At 38.7% G+C, this 26,194-nt stretch overlaps 1 protein-coding gene across 1 annotated transcript in view; it reads right to left on the reverse strand.

Moving 5' to 3' along the window:
* LOC109425700 (uncharacterized) overlaps nucleotides 1–26,194 on the reverse strand; it is a 106,786-nt gene that overhangs the window by 69,328 nt on the left and 11,264 nt on the right. The window lies entirely within an intron of this gene.

Below are 26,194 nucleotides of genomic sequence, written 5' to 3' on the forward strand. Positions count from 1 at the left end.
GTTGCATTTTGCACGGTAACCAGTATACTCTTGGTTTAAAGTTTCCATACTTTTTGCGAGCTCTATGGGTTGGTTGCGGATTAGTCAATATTTGTCTTTTGACAACACCTCTGAAACCTACACATCAGAGGCGAACAAAAAAAAACAAAAATAAAACGTTGAAATGCGAAAATAAATGAGAGATGAAAAGTCTAATTTAAGAAATGGGGAAGCCAAAACTTGAATGACTACTAAAAGGAGAGAATACTGTATTGAATTTATCTGTAGCACTCACTTTATACCCTCTTATTGTTTCTTTCATATGTTCTTTGGCTTTTTCACACTAAACCTTTAAAACTGTAAATAACAAGAGGCCAACTTCAACTTTTTGCCTAACAACTCATTCGGTTTAAGGGCGATTTGCATAAATACACTTGAGATATAGCTGTCAGTAAAGGCCCTTCAAATAACAACTGAGGTAATGGTGGTCGAAAATACATTTGACCATATTATTACTAAGCCAAATGGTCATTAGGCTAGATTGAAACGAAAGCGATCAAGAAAAAGGCCTCGAAAGAACAGCCTATTGCCAGAAGAAGGGAAAATCTCTAAAGGTGCAATTGACAGTTTGGCAATTAAACAACTCTGTAACAGTCTGACTGGAAAGAACAACACATTTTTAAGAGAAGGAAAAATATCAGATAGAATTAATAGTTTGGCCGGCAATCAAATACGCAACGATGTAACTAGAAAGAACAGCCTATTAAATAAAGAAGGGCAAATCTCATATATAGAAAGCAGCAAGTGTCAATAAAACACATGTTTGTTACCATGTGTTTTATTGGTATGTACTTGCTGCTTTCTGTATATGATATGTGCCCTTCTTTATTTAACCCTCGAGCAGTCGCGTCTTAGATCACCTTCAGCAACACCACGCTCACGATGTATGCATTTTTCATGGGGCGGGGCGTGTACTTAGTACACGACGCGACCGCTTCCGGGTTAATAGGCTGTTCTTTCTAGTTACAACTTTGCGTATGAAAGCTTGCACAGTGACGTCAGCGTTATCTCTTTCTCTTTCATTCCTTCAGCGTCGGTCCATAAAGCCGTCTTTGCCCTCAAAAAAAAAAAAAAAAAAAAATGAGGGCAATGTTTACAAACCGTATGAGAATTCGACGAGGTTAGGTTTTTGCTGCAAGACTCTATTTGATTGGCGGCCAAACTATTAACTTTATCTGATATGTTTCCTTCTCTTAAAAAAGTGTAGTTCTTTCAGGTCGAAAGAACAGCCCCTTTTTTAAGATTCTGTAACGATACATCGTTAGAAAGAACAGCCTGTAAATTGAAGAAGGGCAAATCTCCTATGCAGTTAGCAGTTCAAATATATAAATGCACCTAGAACAGCCTTTGGCGAACAATTTGTTATTGAAAAGCCAGTCAAAATATGTCCAATCGACTCAACGATTCTGGCTCTACTTTGTTAAGTGAACTGAAACGAGAATCAGAGTTCCATTTATTTATCAAGTTATACAATCTTGAAAAAAATGGAATATAGTTTTAAAGCTCTATTTTCTGGAAATTGATCATCAACAGATAAAGTTATTTGTAATGAGAAACAAAAAAAAAGATCATTTTTAAAGATTCTAAAATATCTTCAGAGGTCTCAGGTATTCCTAGAACTGCCTTCCCGGGATATGGGGCATTCCGGGAAATGGAGCATTCCGGAAAATGGTTTTCCGGGAAATGGGTTATTCCGGAAAATGTCTTTCCGGGAAATGGGGTATCCGGAAAATGATTTCCGGGAAATGTCTTTCCGGGAAATAGTATAGAACCGAAACGATAACCTTTCAGTAACCTGTACTTTCTCCTAAAAAAACAAAAAAGTCACAATTTAACAGGTGATGCCCATCCTTCAAAAGGCGCTGCGCTATTGCCACAAATTAGCTGTCTTGATACGACAGAAAACGACAAGCACAACAAGCTTTCAAAATATCCGAAGGAATCCCCCCAGCAAGCAGAGAGCTCAACATCTTCAAGGAACGCACCGCACTAACACACATCGCGACGAAACTGGTTCCACCCGGCGATATTGTTCTTGTCGTCACAAGAGGAAGAGCCTGTGCTGTAGCTATAGACAGAGTGCGATGCGATGCGAAGCGATACAATATCAAATTTATGGAGGATGATAACCGCGCACCACACGAAACACGAATAGCTAATTTGATGCAATACTTGTTTTCGCGTTAGGTCAAGCCGAACAGGGTTAAACGGTGTGTTTGGCGGGAAAAGCCGCACTTTGGAGTTTAAAAATAAATTCATTAGGAAGCATGGGCGTGGGATTACTTTTTCGAAAATCGTTTTGTCAACCCATTATCCGGTTTATTCGAAAGGAGAAATGAATATTCAGCAGCGTTGACGGTGGAATATATCATTTTCGTTTTATAGTATCTACAGTAGGACAAATGTCATGATGGAATTATGTAGTGAATTAATGATGAGTATTTTTATTTCACAAGTTTTGATCCGGGAATTTACTGCAGATCGTTAAGATTCTGTGGAAAATTTGGAAAATATATTATTACTACTTCAACAAACAAAATCAATAGCAATCCCCTGGCCAAGTTCGCAGGGATTGACGGTATTAAAGTGAAGGAGTTTCATTTTGATTATTGTATTGTAGTGTTCTTTAGTGAAACATATCACCTTTTTAACACTTTAATGCGCCTCCAACGGTTCATCACGAACCGGCTGCTGCAGATGGAGTATGGCTGATCATATGCATCAGACATGCTCGATAAACATGGAGGATCCGCCAGGGCTCATTAGAGTCTATTCCCAAGCAATAGTTCCAAGTCGGTTGGATTTAAGAAGGTTTTGATGATCGCTACAAATCCTAAAAAAAGTATTGTAGGATTTGTGACAGGTTTTGAAACCTTTTACAGCCAGCTGACTTCAAAATGTTGTTTGGGCTCTATTTCCCACGTTTCTCGGTTGATTTTGATTAGTAATTTATTATTGTCATAGTCGCTTTTTCGAATTTTTAGAATGTTAGTTGGTCATATTTTCTTCAAATAAAGCAATTAAAATCGACCGAAGAATTAATGGGAAGGAGATTTGCAGCACTTAATTGTGCTGATAGATTCGAAGCTAACGTGCGAACACTTAAACGCATTGTTGACATCAATGCGTTCGACGTGACATTTTGGACAAAAACTGACTGCTTTTATTAACTGAACAACGTTACTTGTGTATGATTAGGTTGAGAAAATGACATGGTTTATCTAGGTAGGACCGATAGGACAATTGAACGAATTTGAATATTTTTAACAGTATTTGTAGGGGGATGAATACATAATAGTTGACAAGCAATCTTTATAATTTTAATTTTTTTTGCAATCAACTGACCAACTTGGTGTATTTTTGTTTATCTTTTAGATGGTATTATGACACCAGCAGAAAAATATCAGAAGTTCAGTTACATGTTTCTGTGGGTTTTGGACCGATGACAATTTAAGGACACAAGAGATGAACACAGAGAAGTAGAAAACGATTAGCGAAATCAAGAAAACAATTTGACACAGGATCGACTATAATTTAACATACGGAGTTCGATTGATTCGATGAAAAGAAAACATACGACAACTGACTTAACGAGGAGAAATACATATTGAACGGAACCATACCACAAAATCATACAAAAAGACAAACACAAATTGTGTGACCATAACACTACATAGGCAAATCCTGACTGACTGACCAATTGAAAAATTTCCAATCTTCTACCGTAACTTTTTGAGTCAGTTGCAACAGTGTCTTAATGGATATCATTTTCTGCGTACGACTGGCAAACTGCTTCTGAAAGATTACGTACTCTTTCCTATTTTCGGGTCTAGTGTAGAGGTTTCAACTCTATTCAGAGTGCAGCTAGAAACCTAGCAAAAAAAAAAAAAAATTCCTTGACTTTCTACGCAATGGACATCTGACCGAACACACGTGTTTTCGTTAACCTTCCGTAACTCGCGCGGTTGACTACCTGCGTCAGCACCACGATAATGCTGAGTACAAAAAGCGAGATTTTTTCAACGTGTTGTACAAAATACAACAGCGCGATCGCTCGAGGGTTAATCTCCTATGCATTATTAAGACATGACGTACATACACATGCATGACGGAACAACTAGCAGGACACAGTTCCAGACGTCTCTTCTTAATAACGACATTCAGCATATTTCCAATAAAACTACACTTCAATAAAGCAAAGACTAAAGCTGCTATGATAGAACAGATCAGAATGACTTAATTGACTTATTGACTACATATTGGAGATCTACTTCGAATAACTGACAAATTGACAAGAACCTAACTAAATACATGGACCATACTACAAAAAAAAACAATTGACAAAAAGAAAAAAGGGGAATCTTTTATTAAAACTATTTTTGTTCAACGCAGGCCAAAACAGTGTCGACTTGGGCCACGATATGCCTACGTACTTCTGTGTGTTGAAACAAAAATAGAGGCTCATAGAAGCAAACGTAGGGAAAGGGTGCGGTGTTAAAACATAAGCACAGTGTGCTACCGCCGTAATCACTATGAAAAAAAAAAAAAAAAAACAAACAAAATCAATAGCAATCATTTAACGTCAAAACTGTTGATAGTGGTGTTCAATTCATCTCTACCACTGGGAGCTACAGAACGCCAAAGTCGCGATAGAGCGAGCGAAAACATGAGGAGCCAAAGCCGAAATATCCCGAAAAATCCGAACAAAGGTGAAAAATAAAACCGGTAAAACCAGCAAAACTTTTGCGGATTTTAGCGGTTTTTTTCTTCTTTTTTCGGCCTTTTTTGGATATTCCGGCTTGGCAAAACTAGTGTGCCCCCCTGGAATCGATGATAAAAATGTAATTAATCTTTTAGAGTGTGATGATTGTTTTCCATTTGAAGCAATCAAGAATTAATATTAAAAAAAACTAAATTAGTAAAGAGTAGTGAAGTTATCATTTCGTATATGTGGAAAGTACCCAAATAGTTTGAGCGAAAATGGACAACACCCCATCAGAAACACCTCCTCAAATTTAACAAATACGCTCAACCCACTCGAAAAATTCCAATCAAATTCCGTTGCAGCTACCGTTTCACGCAGCTACATCCGATAATCCTACATCCTGTACCGCGTCCGGCATGTTTATCCGCAGATAACCGGCGCAAACGACAAAACATCCACTTGCGGCCGCAGTAAGTGTCAAATTAATTGGTGCACCAAGCACAGCAGGCCACGACAATAATTCGTACATTTCATTCCCACAGTATTCTGGATCGGCGCGCGAGGGGTACTTGCTCCAGTTCGCTCTCTCTATTCGCCGTTCCAAGCTTGAAGTCACACCCGCGCTTTTCCCCAAGCGCCCACAGCCTACTGTGCATAATAATTCGATACTCCTTAATCGATCACGTACTCATTGGTGTCGCTGCTGTCAACAACGCCCCCCTTTTTCTGCTCTTCCTCCTGTTAATGTGAGAAAATATTTAACACATGCAAATTTGAATCCGTGGAATCGTACCAACAGGCTGTATCTTATTTCCCCACCTTCTCCTCCCCAGAAGTCGCTCGCTGCTACTCGTCGTCAAAACACACGCTACTTATTCGTTGTTCTCCCGATGGATTGATTTAAATTTACAATCCGTGTTGCTCATCTTTATCCATGCGACATCAACGTTAGCACTAATAATCCATCTATCCATATGTATAATTTGAACAAGTTTCGCTACATCACAGGGATCTCTATAGGCAGGTCAATAAAGGCGGCTAGATGAATGTTGCATTGAAAAACCATAGGTACCTCGAACCACTTGCTTATGGGTTGGATACGATAAATGTATGCTTAGAAAATTATCATAAGGAAATGAAAGGTTGAGAAGCAGGATCCGTTCTAGTCCCAACGTTATGCAAAAAAGCTATATGTTTGCAACAGAAACAGAAGTAGAATAATAATTTGAAGACAAAGAAAAATAATAAAAAGAGAACAAAAATAAGAGAAATGAATAGAAGAATAAGAAAAGTAAGCATAATAAGAGCAAGAAGAATATGAGGAATAAGAAGAGTTTCGTTTGTAGATATGAAGATCTCAACTTCTGGGAATGTTCGTACAACGTTGAACGTCTTTAGTTTCATCGGTAGGTACCTTCAGGACTTCGGCTACGCTTGTAGATCTTAAGTCCTTCACTACTTCAGACCGACCATTTTCAAAGTGTCGTTTATATTTCATCCAATTTTTGCCCCAGGACTTGTTTTGCTCCGGAGAATGTCAAACCGGTATCCATCCACTCATTTATGGCGGTAAAGAATTTTCTAATTTTTATTGACAAGTACAGTACATACACGGACACGGACGGCCGGCGGTGAAGATGCGTCAGCGGTGATCTTTGACGGGGGTAGTTTATGCCGCCGCCGCCGCTGAGGAGCTGCCTAAACCCAAACAGGGACGCAAAAGGCGTCCAATTAATCGAAACCGGGCCCTGTCAAACGTGTGCAAAGCGATAAATCAGTTTAACGATTTGTCACTTATTGGCGCGCCGTACTCTCGCTTGCACCCCCAGGGCTGTGCAGAACAAATGCTGCGCTGCGCTGCTGGGCTGGCTGGTGCTAACTGGCTTGATGTATGGCTCTGTTTGCAGTAATATTAGCTCCAATTATGCAAATCTAATTCATGACTCGCGTCTGCTAACTGGAACGTATAAGCGCAATTTGCACCGATAGATAGAGCGACAGGACGGACGGGTGACGGGCCCTTAGGGAATACACGAGGTCGCCGGCTCTCGGCTGCTGCGGAGTGCAATCTTCCCGGTGGGGGTTCTCCACATCTGGCGCGCGCGCGGCCTAATTTTTGCGGCGAAGTCAGTGATCACCGAGTCGCCTGTCTGCGCCTGTCTACTCCGGGTGACGTGGACTTGTTTGTAAACAATGACATTCACGGTGACGACGCGACGGGGAAAAGTGATACCTGTGCTGTAAGGTGACCGCGTGTGTTGATGGACGCGAATGCGGTAGGTTCTGTCCGAGTACGATAGTTGGTTTCTGTCTCCGCGTAGCTAAAGAGTTGCTAGGCCAAGGGGCGTTCCTCTTCGGCATGTGCTGGTCCATACAAGGTCGACCACATCAATGCAAGATCGCGATCTGCAAACTGTGAGACATAAATATGTTTAAAACAGTGGATTCTACATTGATGGATCGCTCTAACACAATATGAATACTCCGTTCGCCTGATATCGAATTAGAGAAGTTTTTCTGTAATAACTTAGTATGCCATCGCAAGCGGTAGATATACGACAAAACCAAAACAAACCACAAAATTCCCGTTCGTTGGCATGGTTGTTGGCCTACCATGCTGAATGCTATTGTACGATCTGTCTTCGCATTTGCTCATCAAAGTAACCACAGCATCCTCTTTCTAAATTTTACAGGCACGCTAAACATCGACGACACGTTGCTTCCAATAGGAATATACATTATCACTCACTAAGTTCTCATGCTGTCAACAAATTTTTAAATAATATCACAGCGTAACAAAAATTAAATTTTGGTCTGTCTCAAGAGCAAACTTAAGTGTCTCTGACAGATTTTGGGCCGCTGAATCCGAATCCGGGCTTAGATTTGCTCCAGCACGTCACAATTTTGAGCTATACCTCAATTTATAGGGCAAAATATGTGATTTTGGGCATTTTTGACTGCCAGCCATTAAGCATGGAAATATTTTTTTAAGCAATCAAAAGGTAAATTGGTCAATTAACCTCTATATTAACGACCCATGCAAAGTATTTTGTTTTACTTAATCAAATTTGATAGATTTAAGCATTTTATGTTAATAAGTAAACTTGCATGCAACTTAAGATCATCAATAATCATCTTTTTTTCTGTTCAGTATTCAGTATTCAGTATTCAATAATTCAATCGTACCGTCATCAACCTTTAGTTTAATTGTCTGTATTAATATTTACTATGTACTAATATTTACTCTTTCAGCGGTAGCCAGAAAAATGATTAAAACTAAATGTATAACACATTGTCATGCGCTTTCTCGCCAAGGAAAGCATCCCATAAAACCCCATCCATCCAACTCCAGATACCTATGAAGTGGCCCAAGTTCTTGGACATATTCTGAGTAGGTATCTAATCAATATTTCCTCCCCATCCCCGCTGATCGTAAGGACCTGGCCAGGTGTCGAGAGTTCGTTAAATGAAAGGTTTGTCAAGTCCCAGGCAACTTTTCTGGCGCATTCAACGTCTCTATCGACAGCCACCCCAGGATGTGTACGGTCGGCTATGCTATGCTATGCTATGCTATAAGTAAACTTGCATGCAACTTTTGTAGGGTGACTTGTATGGGAAATATCGTACTTAACATAAATCGCTTAAAACTATCAAATTTGATTTGGTAAAACGAAATATTTTGCATGAGTCGTTAATTTAGAGGTTAATTGACCAATTTACCTTTTGGTTGTTTAAAAGAAATATTTCCATGCTTAATGGCAGGCAGTCAAAAAACCCAAAATCGCATATTTTTCCGCATAAATTGAGGTATAGCTCAAAATGGTGACGTGTTGAAGCAAATCTGAGCCCGGATTCAGATTCAGCGGCCCAAAATCGGTCAGAGACACACAATTTTGCTCTTGAGACAAAAAAATGTTGCGCTGTGTATTCGTCTTAGAATAAATAAAAAAATCACTGGTAAATTTCAGAAGACACGGGTAAAAAACCGGAATCCAAAACATTGAAAAGTCATAAAATCATAAAATATGCAGCTTCATGGTCACATGGCTACAAGTCATAATATCATGATAAAAATGACGAATATCATAAATATTTTCTCCAATTTTTATACAATGGTATAATACTTAGATGATTAAAGCGCCGAACTAGCGATACAGAGTTGTGGGTTCGAGGCCCACCAAAACAAGTGGTGATTTTCCCCTCTCCTCACAAATCCAACTTCTTCCTTCCCATGATTGTAGCGGAGCCGTAGAGATGATCTCAGTCTTTAATAGCAGTGCACGTTATACCAACATTCATACCTATCCCGATGACCTTAAGGACAATTTTGATTGTTCTCGTCAATTACGAAATAGCAACTACGAAGCACGGCCATCTTCTTTGCTAATGCTCATTCTATGTTACATATTTTCAATGACCTTCATATCTAGGGATACCGTTCCTATTACTCAGCAGAGTACTCCTATTTCATCCTAGTTGTGGAAATTCAACCAGGAACTGGAATCCTTCTAGCAGTATTCTTCGAATATGATTTGATTGGTTGATTTTTTCGGAATACTTTGTTTTTTTATTTTTTTTTATTTTTTTTTATTTTTTATTTTTTATTTGTATTTACGAGATTTTTAGCCCTAGGCTAGTTCATCTCGGGACCAACGCTTTACTTCCCTTCCGAAGGAAGAACTCACATTTTGCGAGTTTGTCGGGAGTGGGATTCGATCCCAGGTCCTCGGCGTGATGGTCAAGAGTTCTAACCATCACACCAGGTCCGCTCCCGGAATACTTTGTTCTGAAAACTTTTGATACTAATAATATATCGCTCTATATGTGGAAACACTAAAATGTTGATATTGTGATCATGAGAGCAATTTGGACCACTCTAATTTTAAAAAAGAAAATACTCAGAAATATGTCTCTTCCGAACACATCATTTACGAATAGTTTAGGCGTGAACCTTTTGTCCAGATAAATAAGGCTTTTGAACCATGGCGCACAGTGATCATCAAAGCTGCAAAATATTAGTCATTTATCACTATTAGTCATCATTATCACTGTAGGACAGCGCTTCGCAAACTTGGTTTCCGCGGTGCCCCAACGTGTCGCAGGCTCGCTTTTTTCACTCGTTTAAGCGAGCCTGCAAGAGGCTGGTGCGCCGCGAAAACAGAGTTTGGGAAGCGTGGCTGTAGGACGATCAATATCAAGATGTCAGTGACGGGCAACGACTCAATACTGACCCGCACTCCAGATTACTTTTATTGCAACTGAACTGTTATTGTCGCAATTACATGCAAGGCTCAAAATATTTAGCAATAAACATCCAAACAGTAATAATATAAGAGTGTACAGGGATGTTCCAGAAGGTTTCAGGGGCGTTTTAGGGGCGAACCAGAGGGTTTCAAGGGGTTTCCTGAGCATTACAGGGGTTTCAGAGGCGTTCCAGAGGTTTTCAAAGGGTTTCTGGGGTGTTACAGGGAATTTCAGAGGGGTTCCAGGATTTTTCAAGGGTTTCCGGTGTGTTCCAGGGCGTTACAAGGTGTTTCAGGGACGTTCCAGAGGAATTCAGCGGCGTACCAGGGGCTTCAGGATTACCAGGGAGTGTCTACGGCGTCCCAACGGTTTTCAAGGGGTTTCAAGAGTACTACATGACGTTTCAGGGATTTGCAAGGGATTTCAGGGGCGTTTCAAAGGTTTTCAAGGGGTTCCAGTCAATGTGGCAATCTATCACCTATCAATCTATCAATTTGGTTTTAATATTTAGAAATATGTATTGTTTTTTGATTTTATACTAAAGCGCACTTATTTTTGAACAACTATGATATTTTCAGATTTTTAGAACTTTATTTTGGTACCTAAAATAAATTTCAATGATATTTTTTAAATCACCATTTGACAGCTAGGCAATTGCTTGACAGCTCCGTCCAGTACAAAATGCGACGAGGGGTGATTCCATAAATCGCTTCCATACAAACTTCAAATTGATTTTTGAATGGGTTCCCGGACTCCAAAATTCATGAAAATTTGGATTTCTGCTCAGTTTATCATGCAGATTCAGAATATGGAATCATGCCTAAAGAAGCCAATTGTATTTTAATTGCTTGCGATCGAAATGTGTACAGTTAATCGATGACCAGATGGAAATAGGTGGCAAAATGAGCATGCTGTAGCTCGCAAACGATTTTGTACACATCTGACAGTGCCCCCACACGCGCGCCGGAATAGCTGTAGAATTTTATGACGTTTCAGGGGTTTCAGAGGTGCTTCAGGGGCGAGTCAAGGCTTTATAGCAATTTCAGGAGTATTTTAGGGCGTTTCAGGGGATTTCCGAGGGTTTCTGGATATTTTCAAGGGGTTTCAGGGACGTTTCAGTGGTGTACACCATGTAACAGAACAAGCTGAATACCGTCAAACGGGGTTACTTGCAACAGCGGTGTAACTTGCAACACGATGGCATACACTAAATGTGAAGTATTTTCTTATAATAATGAAAACTAGTATGCCCTTCTATTTCGGTTATAGAGATTATGTATACCAAAGACCGATTTATTGGAAAAATTAGTTTTGTTTCTTTGTTTATTGCTTAGCTATACTGTTAAAACGGTTTGCTCATTTTATGTCATAAAAACAAGTATGAAAATCGTGTTTCATTTCTCCCCTATAGTAAGTGCGATAAGTCTGATGACCTTGGTTGCAGTTAGGGTACCTAATAGTAAGCTTAGCCAAATGATAAAAGTTTAATAAACTTATCTACTAAGTAATGTAAAAAATCATTATTATATTCGTCAACCACTATGGGGTAACTTGCAACAGTTAAATTTGACAAAACCTTCTATTATTTATCTTCATTTCACGATATTTTTGACAGCAATAACCGAAACGGATCATTTCTTGATTACGTAACGAGTTCATTTTCAAATGGCAACTCATTTTAAACATTTTTTAATGTGATTTTCAAACATTGTTTTTTTTTTTTGTTTGTATTTATGTGTATTTTAACTTATGCTAATTCTACACTTTTTCAAACATTGTTTGGAAATACCATATTATGGAGTTTTATTCATGTTACATTTTGTTAAAAGTTTAATTTAGTTTATGGGCGCTTTAAAACAATCACCAACATCAATTCTGAACCTAGATGGACTAAATTATTTCAGCTAAACACTGAAATAAACGACTTTGATATTTACAAAATTTAATAGATGTGTTTCAATCATGTTATTTAAGTTGAAATTGTCAAACACGACTGCAAACTGAAAACTACTTAAAGATGACTCACTCTAACTTTTCAAGAAATGATATTTATCATTGTTGACATTTTGTTACGAGTACTATGTCACGAAATCCATATATATATATTATATTTGAGGGACGTGAGACCTGTTGTTAAACGATATACTCTCACTTGCAATAACTATCAACCCTTTCATGAAAAGTTATATGTCAATTGGTTAGTGTACATCTTAACAATGCATTTTTCATGCATTACATCAAAAATTTACAATACGACTAAGCACTAGAATGTTCGTGCTGTTCAATGATGGCTAACTTAACTTCATGTCCTGTGTTGCAAGTTACCCCACAGATGGGAAAACTTGCAACAAGCATGTATTTCGCACCTCCTGATTAGGTGACAATATATTTTGATAAATCAATTGCTGCATAGTATTCTACTCTGGGTAATTAGCATACATGATGCTTTACAGGATGGTTCAAATGTTTAGATTTTCAATGATATTGCTTCAAAGTCGAAAAGTGTTGCAAGTTACCCCATTTGACGGTAACTGTTTCTTAAGTTACAGTTTGCTTAAGAGTTGTTTGTTCTACTCTTGTACAGCAAAAATGTTTGTTGGGGTACCAGGGGCTTCCAGAGAGTTTCAGCTGTGTTCCACGAGTTTTCATTAAATTTCATGACTGTTACAGGGGCTTTAACAGGGTTATCAGAGGTGTTCCAGAGATCACTGGATACATATTTCCAACTACCGTTCCGGAAAAACAAAAGAAAACCGGAATTCCAGTACCAATTGTTTCACAGTCGGAGAATGAAGAATATTTATGAAAGCTTCGGGAGGTGACCGAATTTTCTTATTATCAAAAAAGGATCGATTATATTTCAGACTAGCTGTCCCGGCAAATGTCATTCTGCCTGCCTACTGTGTTTTTGACATGCAGCTCTGTAGAAAAATGCCCCGTAAAATGAAATTTCAAACTTTCTCGTTTTCGGTAAGTTCCCGGTCGATTTAAATTATTTTTCTGTACGAACACGTCGGAGCCCTGCACGAATGAAACACTGAAAGAATGGTGTAGATCCGTTGGTCCGTTCTCGAGCCTATTCGTGACATACAAACACCATTCCATTTTTATTTATATAGATAGATAGATATGTGAGTTTTTAGTCTATCTCCAATAACGTTTAGCAAGATCCGGATTTGTTTTCTATAGTTTTTTTTTATTGATTTTTGAATTCGTTGTAACTTAAGTTTAGTTGGATCACAGACAAACAGACATATTACTTAGAAGAAATTTGTTTCAAAAACATCGTTTGGCATCTTACTAGCAGCCTCTATGATGCTCAATCCGAAGCATTCGCTTGCAGGTGTTGCTTCCCTCGGCTCGAAGTAACAATTTAGCAGGTGCCGACTCCCCCGTGGCGTCATCCATTCATAAAACATAAATTAAGGTTCATGATTGAGTCATTTTATGTAAACATAGATCGGCATCGCGTTCATTTCTCTCCGAAATTGAGAGGTGACGTAGGCACAGCAGCACCACCATGACACATGCTGGCACAGTCCGAACCACACTTTAGTTCCAAAATGACCGTTAAATCGTGCGATGATTTGGATTTGTGTAGTATGTCTGTTTGTCTGTGGTTGGATGCTGGAAAAATATACATGGTTTTTTCACTGAAACTTGTACGTAAAATCTGATTTTGATATCAAAAATCTCAAAAATTATTTTCTTTCTATTGTTTTGAAAATCTATTAAAAAAATGAGAAAAATATAGTTAGAAGCATTAGATCATCCTGGGCCATTTGGTAAATTTTGAGGCTAGAAATAATTTTTTTTTGCAGAAAAATAATAAAAATAATCGAAAGGTATGGTTTTTGTAAAAGTGAAATTATATTACATTGAACATAGATCTGCGATGATGCAGGGTCATTAGTCTGAAGGCCGTTAGGCCTAATGACGATTCGGCCTAATGACCCTCGGCCGAATGGTCTGGCACCATCCGCAGAATATTACCCTCAGTGTATTTTTTTTTCTTTAAAAGTCCTAAATATCCTCAAACATCTTCGAAGACATTATTTCAATAAAACAAACCATTTTCGAGTTACATGCTTTGAAAAAGAAAATTAGGAATATGGAAATCCATACGCCCTTTTCAAAAGTTAGGTGAAGAATATTGCAAAACAAATAACTTGAAAAAAAAAACATTTTCAGATAGAAGCGCATACATGAGCAAATTCAAATGAATTGAAAAAGGTCGCGTCTACGCACTTCGTGCGTTGGGCTGCAAATGCTCCGTTATGAGTTGGTTTTCCACAAAACATCACACAAGGGGTCAATAGCTCTAGTAATAAAAAGTTCACCTTCTCATGACAAAATGCTGTTCAGATAAAGTTCCGAGAGAAACTTTCTGACTACTTAAGAGGTTACCAATCAGCCTTGCTGAATCCTCGTACATAAGTTATACTAAGGCTGATTTGAGCCTCTTAAGCAGCTCAAGCTTCAAGCTACATAAGATGTTATTCGGAACTTCGGAACTGCCCTATAGAAACTTCTATGGAAGTTCTTTTTATTTACACGGTGTTCAATAAGTTCGTATGCACAGTAAAATTGAATTTATTTCCCATCTGTAATTCAGATTTGCAAAGTGAATGTATTAATTGAAAGCTCACATAATACTGATCAAATACAGTATATGTTTTGAAACAAACTGTCCTTTATCCTTTTGTAATAATTGCAAATGTGTCTCAAGATCCTTTCAGCCGGCACGCACGTCTGTCATTGGTATTTCGTCTAGTTTTTATTGAGTAATGGTGTTAAGTTAAATCAAATTAGGTTGTTGTCCTCAGCATTAGTGGTAGCAACTATGGCCATACGAAATAATCTATAAAATTCAGATTGAGTGAAGTACGGACTCATTTTATTTTGATCTTTAAAATTGCTAAAATTGCCGCTGTACCTGTTTTAATGATTTTTGTTTTGTCAAAAAGCAAGGCTGCGTTATATCTCAGTTTAATTCATTATTATCTTTTCCAAAACTTCCCTATTATGGCAAATTTTACCCAAAATTGGCTTTATATAATGTATTTATGCCTTTTTCATAGATTTAAGCACATTTTGACTAAACTTGCAAATTTATCACCATATCATCACTGAAATAGCAGTGTAAAGCTTTTGTCTATTAATTTAGTTATTCTAATTTAGTATAGTGAGATGTAAACTCAAAAGTCAACGTTTTAGACTTCTGTAGCTTGAGCAACTTATCGAAAATTATTCCAGCGTGCCGGAGCTAACAAACTTTAGATACATCTAAGGCTTATAAAAAAGTAGAAAAAGACTTTATTCAAAACCATATGCTATATTTGATCAGTGTTATATGACCTTTCAATAAATGCATTTACTTTGAAAATCTGAATTACAGATGTGAAATTAATTCAAGTTATATGGTGTATCCGAACTTATTGAACACCGTGTAGTAGCTTGCTGTTCTGAGGAAGAGTTTATTTTTATTTATTTATTTAAAATAACCTTTAAGATAAACTAAAAAACAAGACAAAATTTAAAGTTCAAATTAAAAATATGAAGAAGTTTTACTATGAAATCGAATTTATGAAAACACCACACAACTTTATCGAACACAACTGTGAACAATTCTTAGCGTGTGGAAACGGAACGCCAAGAGTATGTACCTATAGAGACATTTAGCAGACGTCCACAGGATTCGTTCAAAATGCACATCTCCGCGAGCTCGTTTTTCAGCAATGCCTATGCAGTATGCACGCATAACGTACCCCTACATACACAGGCATCTGTATTGAATGCAGTTCCGACAAGCCAAGCGCACCGAGATTGTTTACGATCTGCTTCTGCTGTTGAGTGCTAACATGGTCGGGAGATGCTCGCAAACGTAGACACACGATCACGTAGGTTAATGATCGACTTTGTGGCTGAGCACAGATCATTAGCTGAGAGCAACTAATGCCAGTTGACGTGCACGCAACGAACGCAATGCACGCGCATGCAATTTAGAGATATAGTTTATGGCGGGAAAATATTCAGCTAATCAACGATGAAGTGTTTCACGGGCGGGCCTCTAAACCGCTTGGAAATGGTCAAGTTTGGAGTGCTACAGGCAGGCAGGCACATGAGTTATTTATGAAGTGATTTAGATGAGAACAGTTTTACATAAATTTACCATTTAGTTTGAAAAACTGATTTAGTTGCCAATGTATTCTGCATTTCTTGATAAGCTCGATCACTCCGTGATCGTGTGCTATTGTCAGCTGCTTCAATGTGGATAGCTCGCGGGGATGTTTTGGGAAGACCTGCCAGTGGCTGCCACACAGCACTTGTCAATCGATGCGACCAGTTAGTGTAGTGACGACGCGGCGGGTGGTCCACATCAGCAGGTGGCCATTGGCCAATTTCCAGTAAGTACCCACACGCAACACGGGGAAGAGTTGCCGCAACCAATCATTAATCGCACCGTTTACGATATATAGGTAGGAACCTACCTCTTGAGTTTGAGATCTGGCTCTGGTTCTACATACATCGGTAACAGTGATTGGCGACAGATGTGTGTCTAGACACACGGTTCCCGTAGGCCAAGTTTGGACGCTGGGGTAAATAGTCATCCCATTAAACCTACGGAGCGGGCACACTCATGCGGAGAGTTAACGATTCGACAGGCATAATTATCTGCCTGAGTTGCAAACTGGGCGCTGATGCCAAAAGAAGTTTAAAACGTAATTTAGAGATGATGACTTGTGTAAAATGCTTCCATTCGGTGGGGGTTTCCCTTGCTTGCTAAGACTTTGATGTTGCAAAAGAATTGTTGTCGAGGTTCTATCTGCGTGTATGTTCCAACCAAACGTAATTGCTTATTGCAAATGAAAGTCGTCTTCCTATTTTAAATTCATTAATGTTTCATTGTGAGATTAAAACATATCGATAATCGAAATGGTCAATACATTCTTTTGAGTGCAAATTAGAAGATTGTTAAAAAGATTGTTACTTAAAAGTAAATTTTATACCGGGGCCCGTGGCGTAGTGCCTACACGTTCACTTCATAAGTGGATGGTCATGGGTTCGATCCCAGCCCCGGCTCTTGCCAGTTTTCGTCAGTTGCTCTTCCCCCCGAGAGCGGCTGACACCTGATCCTTTTCTGAGCATATGCTCTAACGCGGACCCGGAAACTTGGATATCGGCTAACGGCAACTCATAATGAACTCTCAATCGGAATGGAAACCACATATCAACATCCTTGTGCACTTCATTCTACCATGGACAGGGTAGAAAAGTGACAGCAGCGCAAAGGCAACCAGTTCGATATAGTAGAATAAGAATAGAATACATTTAGGCACTGTACAAAGTGTAAGTGCAGCCGCCAATCGGAATCGCTTACGCAGTGCCCTAGTGGACAAAAGAGCTGGAAATTAGGTCAAGTGATTGAAGAATAAAAAAATGAAAGTAAATTTTATAAATCTTCACTCACGCATGGAAAAGGCATTATTCTGATCAGATATTCAGTAAACTGATAAGGTAGATGTGCAGTAAGACACAAAAGACCGTTTCTATTATATAAACCAATTTCCTAAAATAACACTTTTAAAAAAGTTCGTGACAAGTCGCTATCAGAAACACCGCCGAAAATGTTGAAACATTTTAAAAGAAATGGGCCTCTTGAAAGTCAATCTGAAAAAGGGAAGTATTCATGAATTAATCTTAAGGAATCACTGGGAAAGAAAATTTGCATTTCTGTACTTAAGGCGAAACTGGAAGCATTTCCTCATTTTTTGGTTTTTGATTTTTTATTAAATAATGAAGCAATATTTTCAAAATCAGTTTTCGTGCACATGTAGAGCATGGATCAAAGTATCTTCTGAATTTTTTTAGTGGTGGAAAAAGTTCTTCATTTCTGCAGAAACCATTTTTTTGTGAAATTTCATTCAAAAATGGTTTCTGCAAAAACGACAAACATTTTCCACCATGAAAAAATCAGGAAATACCTTGATCCATACTCTACATTTGAACGAAAACCGATTTTGAAAATATTGCTTCGTTATTTTATAAAAAATCAAAAACCAAAAAGTCAGGAAATGGATCCAGTTTCGGATAATAGGAAAATCACTGGAAAAAAAATAAAAAAAAAATGAGAGCTTCTCCAGAATCACGTTATGGAACAGTTCAAGGATACATTTTTTGTTTCTTTAATTTGATAATGAACCATAAACTTTTAAACTACTAGAGCAAATTCTGAGGAAATTCGCGAATGTTTTTTTTTTCAACTCCTAACGAATATCTTTGAGAATTTTCCGTTGAACTGCTTGAAAAATGTTTCGGTTTTTGTAAAGAGGATCGTGGGAACTTTTTTGTTTCTTGCTTCTTCTTCCTGACATACAGCCCACCTTAAAAGCCTCCTTATTCTTACCATAGTTATTAACTGATATGTTTTTTGACAAATAAACCTTTTTGCATAATACAAAAGTATATCGAATGCTCAATGAAGCTAAGCATTTCTCTATTACGAAATGATCCTTGCTCGACCGGGAATCCTTCTTAGAATGGTATTGCTGAGAACTGCATTTGTCGTTCTGCCTATATAAGTCATATTTTCTTCTAAGCGTGGCGTACTATATGGATGGCCCCAAAAAAGTTTTACTCCAGATAAATTTCTAGTTCGAGGGCCCATATAGCCGAGGCGGTAAACGCTCGGGTATTCAGCATGACCGTGCTGAGGGTGACGGGTTTGATTCCCGGTCGGTCCAAGATCTTTTCGTAAAGGAAATTTCCTTGACTTTCTTGGGCATAGAGTATCTTCGTGCCTGCCACACGATATACACATGCAAAATGGTCATTGGCAGAGGAAGCTCTCAGTAAATAACTGTGGAAGTGTTCATAGAACACTAAGCTGAGAAGCAGGCTTTGTCCCAGGAGGACGTTACACCAAGAAGAAGAGGAGAGGAAATTTCTAGTTCGTAGTCTTGAAATAATACAACGAGTTTCAGAAAATTAAGGAAGGTATTTTATGAGCGCCTTGTTGTCATTGAATTTATTCATTCTTTCCATTGAATTTACCACAGTCAAATTTCTGGAAAAAATCCTGGAGGATCTGTTACAGTAATTCTGGGATAAAATTTTGGGATAATGCAGCTCGTGAAAAAGTCAATTGAGGAGTTCGCTCGGTACCTCAATTAAGAAATATCAACAGCAATTTCTACAGTAATTACTGCAGGAATTTCTCCTAAGATTGCATGGATATTAGGATTGAATTTCTCCAATAATTCATTTTCAAGCATCCAATTCATTGGAAGTTGAAAATTTGTTGTTTTAGAAAATTTTTCTCCAGGCTCGGTTCTGATCCATGTTTTTTTCAGTAATTACTCAGTAATTGTTGGAATTCCTCCAGGAATTTTTGAAGAAATTCTTCCAGAAAATTTTTCAAAACTTCCTCCAGGTCTTCCCTGAGACGTCCGCAGAATTCATTTAAATTTTTTTGGAATTTCCTGAACCTGCATGAAATTCACCATTGGAGATCCCTGAAATTAACTGACACCACTCAAAATGCCTTGAAGATCCTCAGAAAACCCGAACTTTCCTTGATCTCTACTGTACTCTACTTAAACCCTGCGAAACCCCATCTGGAACTCCTCTGAAGCTGAAAGCCCCTGAAGCAATCTGATTCCCTCAGGAACCCTTCTGAAACCCCTGGAAAGGACTTGAAATCCTCTGAAACCCCGCATGACATTACTTTGAATTTTCTTAACCACTTACTAGTCAAATCCTACATTTTTAGCAGACCCTCAACCTAAATAGAGGTTTTGATGTATTCATTATGAAATTTGTAAAATAATATCTGCAGGTACTCTTGCAAGAATGTTATTAGAGAGCAAGAATTTTAGCTATAAATTCTTGGAATTCCTGTGGGTCTTCTTAACTAAATAGTTGAAAGAACTTGCAAAAGGAAGCTTTGGATAATCACCGAAGCCATTCCTGGATGAACATCTCCATCAAATACTCTTTGAGTGTTGTTGTGTTTTTTCTGCAGATGATCATGCAAAAATAAATGAGAGATATTGATAATTTGAAGTGCAGAATTAGCATAAGTTAAAATACACAATAATAAAAATGAAACAAAAAATGATAATATTTCAAAAGAATTTTCAAAAAATTAAAAAAAAAAACTTTGAAGGATGTTTAGAACCCGTTGAAAAATTTCCAGGGAATATGAAGAAATTGCCATGTCAAAACCACTTGAGAAGATTTGAAGATGGTTCTGTACCATTGGGCAAATTTGTCCGACACATCGATGTTTGTGAATCGATTAGATTTTTGCCGGCAGAATTAATTCGTCGATTCATTTGAATGCCTTGAATCGGTGCTTTCCCATTGATTCGATGTAAATATGTATAATACTGCGATGTAAGATGTTTGAAAATTTGGAAAAGAAAGTCACGGTATTAAAATTTCCATTTGACGAAATAAATTGGTTCTTGAAATTTGAAATTAATGTTTGTGATATTCCATGACCGGACCTCAAAAGTAGGACAATCCATTCTATACAACTCATGTAGAATTCACTTTTATGAATCGAAAGAAAAATTGAATAGGAATAATTAATTTGCGGACGATTTTGTGTGGCACCGATTCAAAAATAGATGAATCGAAACAAAAACATCGATGATACGAACATCGATTCAAAATCGCCCATCGCTACTGTAACATTTCTTGAAATAAACTTTTTTTCGAAAATTTGTTTTTGGAATGTACCATTTGCCGGAAATTCAGTTTAAGGAACACAAGAATTTCCACAAGATAACCGGTGTTCAACTAGTAATGTAGTAACGTAGAGATGCATGCTCTCTCTCTTTTCTTGGCGTAACGTCCTCATTGGGACAAAGCCTGCTTCTCAGCTTAGTGTTCTATGAGCACATCCACAGTTATTAACTGAGAGCTTCCTCTGCCAATGACCATTTTGCATGCGTATATCGTGTGGCAGGCACGAAGATGCTCTATGCCCAAGGAAGTCAAGGAAATTTCCTTTACGAAAAGATCCTGGACCGACCGGGAATCGAACCCGTCACCCTCAGCATGGTCATGCTGAATACCCGTCCGTTTACCGCCTCGGCTATATGGGCCCTTAGATGCATGCATGAATTCAATTGGTGAGCTCGTTTCATACTATTATTTTATTGTGGAAGTTTAGTACAGAGTTTCTTCTTCTCGTATTTCATAAAAGGTGTAGGTGGACACTATGTTTATTGCGTCAACCACAGACAGTCAGGCAAATACTATACAATCCGTAACTATGAGCTTCGGCATAAATATCTTAGACTGTCGGTAGGGGAGACTGAGGAGACTTGATCCCTGGGGAGACTTGTTCCCCCCATATTTTCTCGGAATCAAAAACGGTTTTCTTCTAGCATATTTTTTTCAAAACAGACGACAGACGACAATGTTTTGACTACAATTGATTTTAATTGTGTATTGCATTATTTTTTAATGGCTGATGGTTTGTTTTCAGTCCTTCAGAAATCTTTTAGACGATTCCGAAAAATCTCAATAACTTTGTGAAAATTTAACCAAATCGTGTCAAAACTTCACAGCACCTAGTATAAATAAAATACTATCAAACGTATTTATCCAAATAAGGTTGTTATATAAATATTTCAATTAATTAAGCTTAGTGTATACAACAGTTACATGGGGAGACTTGATCCCTCGAGGATTATACACACATTATACATGTGAAAAATAAAGTTCTATTTGGAAGCCTCTATTTACTCGGAATTCTAGTATATTCAATGATAAAACGTGTCAGATAATTATTATTTTATTACACACCATTAAAAGGGGGATCAAGTCTCCCCATTTTCAAAATACGGCATATCCCTCACTATTTTAGGAAATCTAATAATTTCAAATACGCCATATTCATCAAAAGTGTAAGAAAACTTGAAAAGAAAATGAACAGGAAGCTTCTGGAGTTATTTTCCCTTTTAATTAAACATGGGATCAATTGGCTTCTTTAGCGATGTTGGGATAATTCCATATTCGGAATCTGCATGCCAAACTAAGCCGAAATCCAAATTTTCATCAATTTTGGTGCCCGGGAACCTATTTAAATATCAATTTGAAATTTGTATGGGAGCGATTTGTCGTATCACCCTTCGTTGCATTTTGTACTGGGCGGAGCTGTCAAGCAGTTGCCTAGCTGTCAAAAGGTGATTTCGAAAAATCTCTTTAAAATAGATTTTTGGTATCTAAATAAAGTTCTAAAAATCTGATAAAAATCATAGTGGCTCAGAAAAAGATGCTCTTTCGTATAAAATCAAAAAACTTTTACTTTTTTCAAAATTTAAAAACTCAATTGTGACCCATTTTTGAAAAATACCTCATAAGACATGCCTCCATAAAAACACAGTTTTGAAAACTTTAACAATAATTTAAAGTCCTTCTGTTGTGCATGAACTTCCAATAGATGTTTACCTGCCATTCTGTACGAAAAATGGATCTAGTATAGTGTTTTTTCTTAATGTTACAGGTAAATTAAGAAAAAAGGATCAAGTCTCCCCAGTCTCCCCTGTACTTGAATAATCTATGCCCAGAGCTTATATATAATCTCATCAGTTGAATGATATTTTGCTGGATTACACTAGTTTGCAGCATTTTGAACACGGTAATCTGATGATCATTTTTAGTTTTGAATCAGACCCTGCATACCATTCCCTGAATTTATGACGCAACTATGAATGAATTGTTTTTATGCGTGATATGAATTCATGACTTTTGTTTTATTTTGTAAACTAGTGTTATGATGATTCATGAGAATGCTACCATTGCCATAAGCTCACGTCAGTTATCGCTGTTTGTTGTTTGTTTACATTTTTGAGCTAAATTTACAACAAAACGTCATTGGGGATTACTACTATTTGGCCTCTAGGTGATGATTTGATCATCACGACTATAGGTAGCCTTGATACATCGATATTGCGTCTAGCAGCTTTATGATTTAGGTCATGGATTGAATAAATTGAATCACTTTATTTGACTACATGGAACTGGAAAGTGTATTGTTTTTCGGCAAATGAATTCGTTATGGCCTGTCCATAAACTACGTAGATTCTGATGAAGGGAGGGTTCTGCCGAAAGTCTACGGTCCATACAAATTTCGAAAATTTTGTATGGACGAAAGTTCTCGAAGGGGGAGGGGGGTGCGGTTCTGAGATTGCCAAATTTTAGTCTACGTAGTTTATGGACAGCGCCTTATGGTAAATGAATTCCTCATGGATTCGGAAACTACTGAACCGATTGGCATGGTCTGAGACCCCTCGACTATCTGGGAAGGAGGGCTTTCATACAAATTAAACAGCGGGGGACTTCTCTATGAAGCTGTATGTCAAAAAACACGGTAGGTAGGTTGTACGACGTTTGCCGGGACAGCTAGTGTAATATAAATCAGGCCGAACATGTCTAAAGGTCCTATCTGCAGAAGAGCGGCTCTCTTTGGTTTCCCTCTCTTTCGTTAATATCTCAGCTGATTATTTGTATTATGATTGTCTCCTTGCATTGAACGATGGTCAAAACAATCGTCTTTTGATTTGTACTGCAAAAGTAGTTGAAAAGTGTACCATTACATTGCAATAATTGAAAGAGAAAGTAAACAAAGAGAGCCTCTCAAATGCAGATAGGACTTATTGAAATGTTTGGCCTGAAATATATCATTCAAAGGCACTAAACATTTTCAAGGCATAACATTGTCCTGTTTCCCCACTGTGATCAACACTTTTACGCCAGTGACGAAAACTCGGTGACTCGGTCATCACATGCCGCTCACAGGTTGCACGTTCAAAGCGATACCTTCCCTCGGCCTTCCTGTTTTCGAATGTTCTACTTTTATCGCTTGTCGTTGTCACTCCAAGTCTGAAGGTTTTTTCGATTTCTCCTGTAATGGAATGCACACACAGATTGATGGCAGGAAATAAACACACTATGCTGACTGTGCCGCCGTCTGTCTATAGTTGCATCGATTTTCGTCCTGCTTCTGTGTGGAACTGACTTTGTGTGAATTTTTCATTACAATTGCCTGCGCCGCACAGGGATGCACTTGAACTTGCATTGCGGCCCACTTGCCATATACTTTTTTCAACTTCTTTGAAGCACTCTTTCTGGTTCTGTTCTGCCTCCCTATGTACTGCGCGCTCCGGTTGTTCATGCATCATGCACCGATAACGATGTTAAGAGTCTTTCCGCATAATTATAATTGATAGGTCTCCATGAAACTCACCGGCGCGGCGGCCGAGGCAGCGTCGGCGTCACCGCCCCCTCGTTGTCATTCTGATTCCGCTGGTTCTAAACTATTCGGAACCAGGTGCCAAAGTGTATTTGCAATTTCTAAAAAAAAAACGATTCCGTTTATAAGCCAAATCATGGCCACCACGAGCCGAACTGAGCAGCGCCGTCAAGTATCGTTTAAATCATTGATCCAAAACTGTTGCCAACAGATTCATAGTTCGACGGCCTGCCTAGCCGGCTCCATACGATGCGATGGCATGGCAGTCCAATTCGATTTTGGCTCAAATGTGCACCATTGCATTTGCATTGATTGTGCATATTGCTGCAGCCACTTCCACCATAGTTGGTGGATATGGCAATCGGGTTTTCCAACACCAAACTGTGCGAGAGATAGGTCAATGGTTGTACTCATTTTCCCACGAGAATCATCGCATCGGCTGGCCTACTCGAAATTTGCATGTGAACATCGGATGTAAAGCTGCAGCTGGCGTGCCGTTGTCTTTTTCAAGAGCAATGATAATTTGTGCATCAAATGTGTGAATGTTTTGTAGTAGCGATTGGCGTGATTTTCACTTAATGAGTGGTGGAGACTATGCGATAGAATCGCAGTAAAATGCTTTGCAAGGGGTCGAAGAAGAACAAAATCCAGTTACTTCAAGAAGAATTTCGATAAATTTTGGGACGGTTTTCTGGAGGAATGCTGGCATAAATTACTTGACAAACAAATTTACCCTGAAGAAATTCCTCCAAGCCTCTTTTTATGCTGGTTATTTTATTGCACTTCAGGGGTAAAGGGGGAACCCGGTTGACTTAGGAGCTTTCAGGAATCTCAGGAGCGCTTCAGGCAGCCACACGAAGGTTTCAGGGAGACTCAGAGGCGCTTTAAAGGGTCTCAGGGGCGTTTTAAGGGGTCCCGGGAGGTACCAAAAGGTCGAAGTGGTGTTTCTGGGGTGCTCAAAGGCGTTTCAGGGTGTTTCAGAGGTCTCAGGGGCGTTTCAGGGTGTTTCAGAGGGTACCGGGAGGTCTTAGAGGAACTTAATTACGTCCCAAGGGCTTTTAGTAGACTTCCAAGGGCATTTCAGGTGTTGAAGGGGAATTTCAGGAATTCTCGTGGGCGTTTCAGGGAGTCTCAGGGGTCTCAGGGGCTTTTCAGGAGAGGGGATCAAAGGGGGTTTCTTTGGGGGGTGGTACCTGGAGGTCCCAGGTAGTTTCAAGGGGTCACAGATGGTTTCAGTAAGGTTCCAAGAAGTTTATGAGGCGCTTCACGGTGTATCAAAGGCGTTCCAAGAGACATCAGGGGAGTTTCAAGTCTTAAGGTCTCAGGAGCGTTTCTGGAGTTCTCAGAGGGTACCTGGAGGTCTCAAGAGCGATTCAATGGACCTCAAAAGGTTTCAGGAAATCTCTTGTGGTAATGTCTGTCCTGAGACCCCCTGAATCGCCCTTAAAACTCTTGAAACGCTCCTAAAATACCAGTAATAATATTGAAGGGCTCCAGGAATTCCCCGAATCACTTCTGAAAGCCGTTTAAGCGACCCTGATATGCTATCAAACGCCCATAACGTTTTAAAAACGTTCATGAAAGCCCTTGAAACTTTCTGAAATGTCTCTAAAATTCCTTGAAACGCCACTGAACGACCCTGAAGTTCACAGATAATAGACGTTTATGCTTATATAGGCAATGTGTGTAAAAATGCTCAACAGCCATTTTGTATGTTACGAGCAGCTGAGACTCATGTGGCAATCATTTAGAGATGGCGCAGTGATCGAAAGGCAGCGATCGCTTTCAAGATTGCATGCACTACGCAGTTGTTCACTCAAGATTGCATTCGGTCTCGTATGAAACTGGAACTTTGAACTATTCTTGCATTCAAGTTCGATGTAATGCCGCAATCAGTTGAGTAGATGGCGATAGTGAGCCAACGTATATTGTTTTGA

This window comes from Aedes albopictus, chromosome 3 (assembly GCF_035046485.1).
Source record: "Aedes albopictus strain Foshan chromosome 3, AalbF5, whole genome shotgun sequence".
Lineage (NCBI taxonomy): Eukaryota > Metazoa > Arthropoda > Insecta > Diptera > Culicidae > Aedes > Aedes albopictus.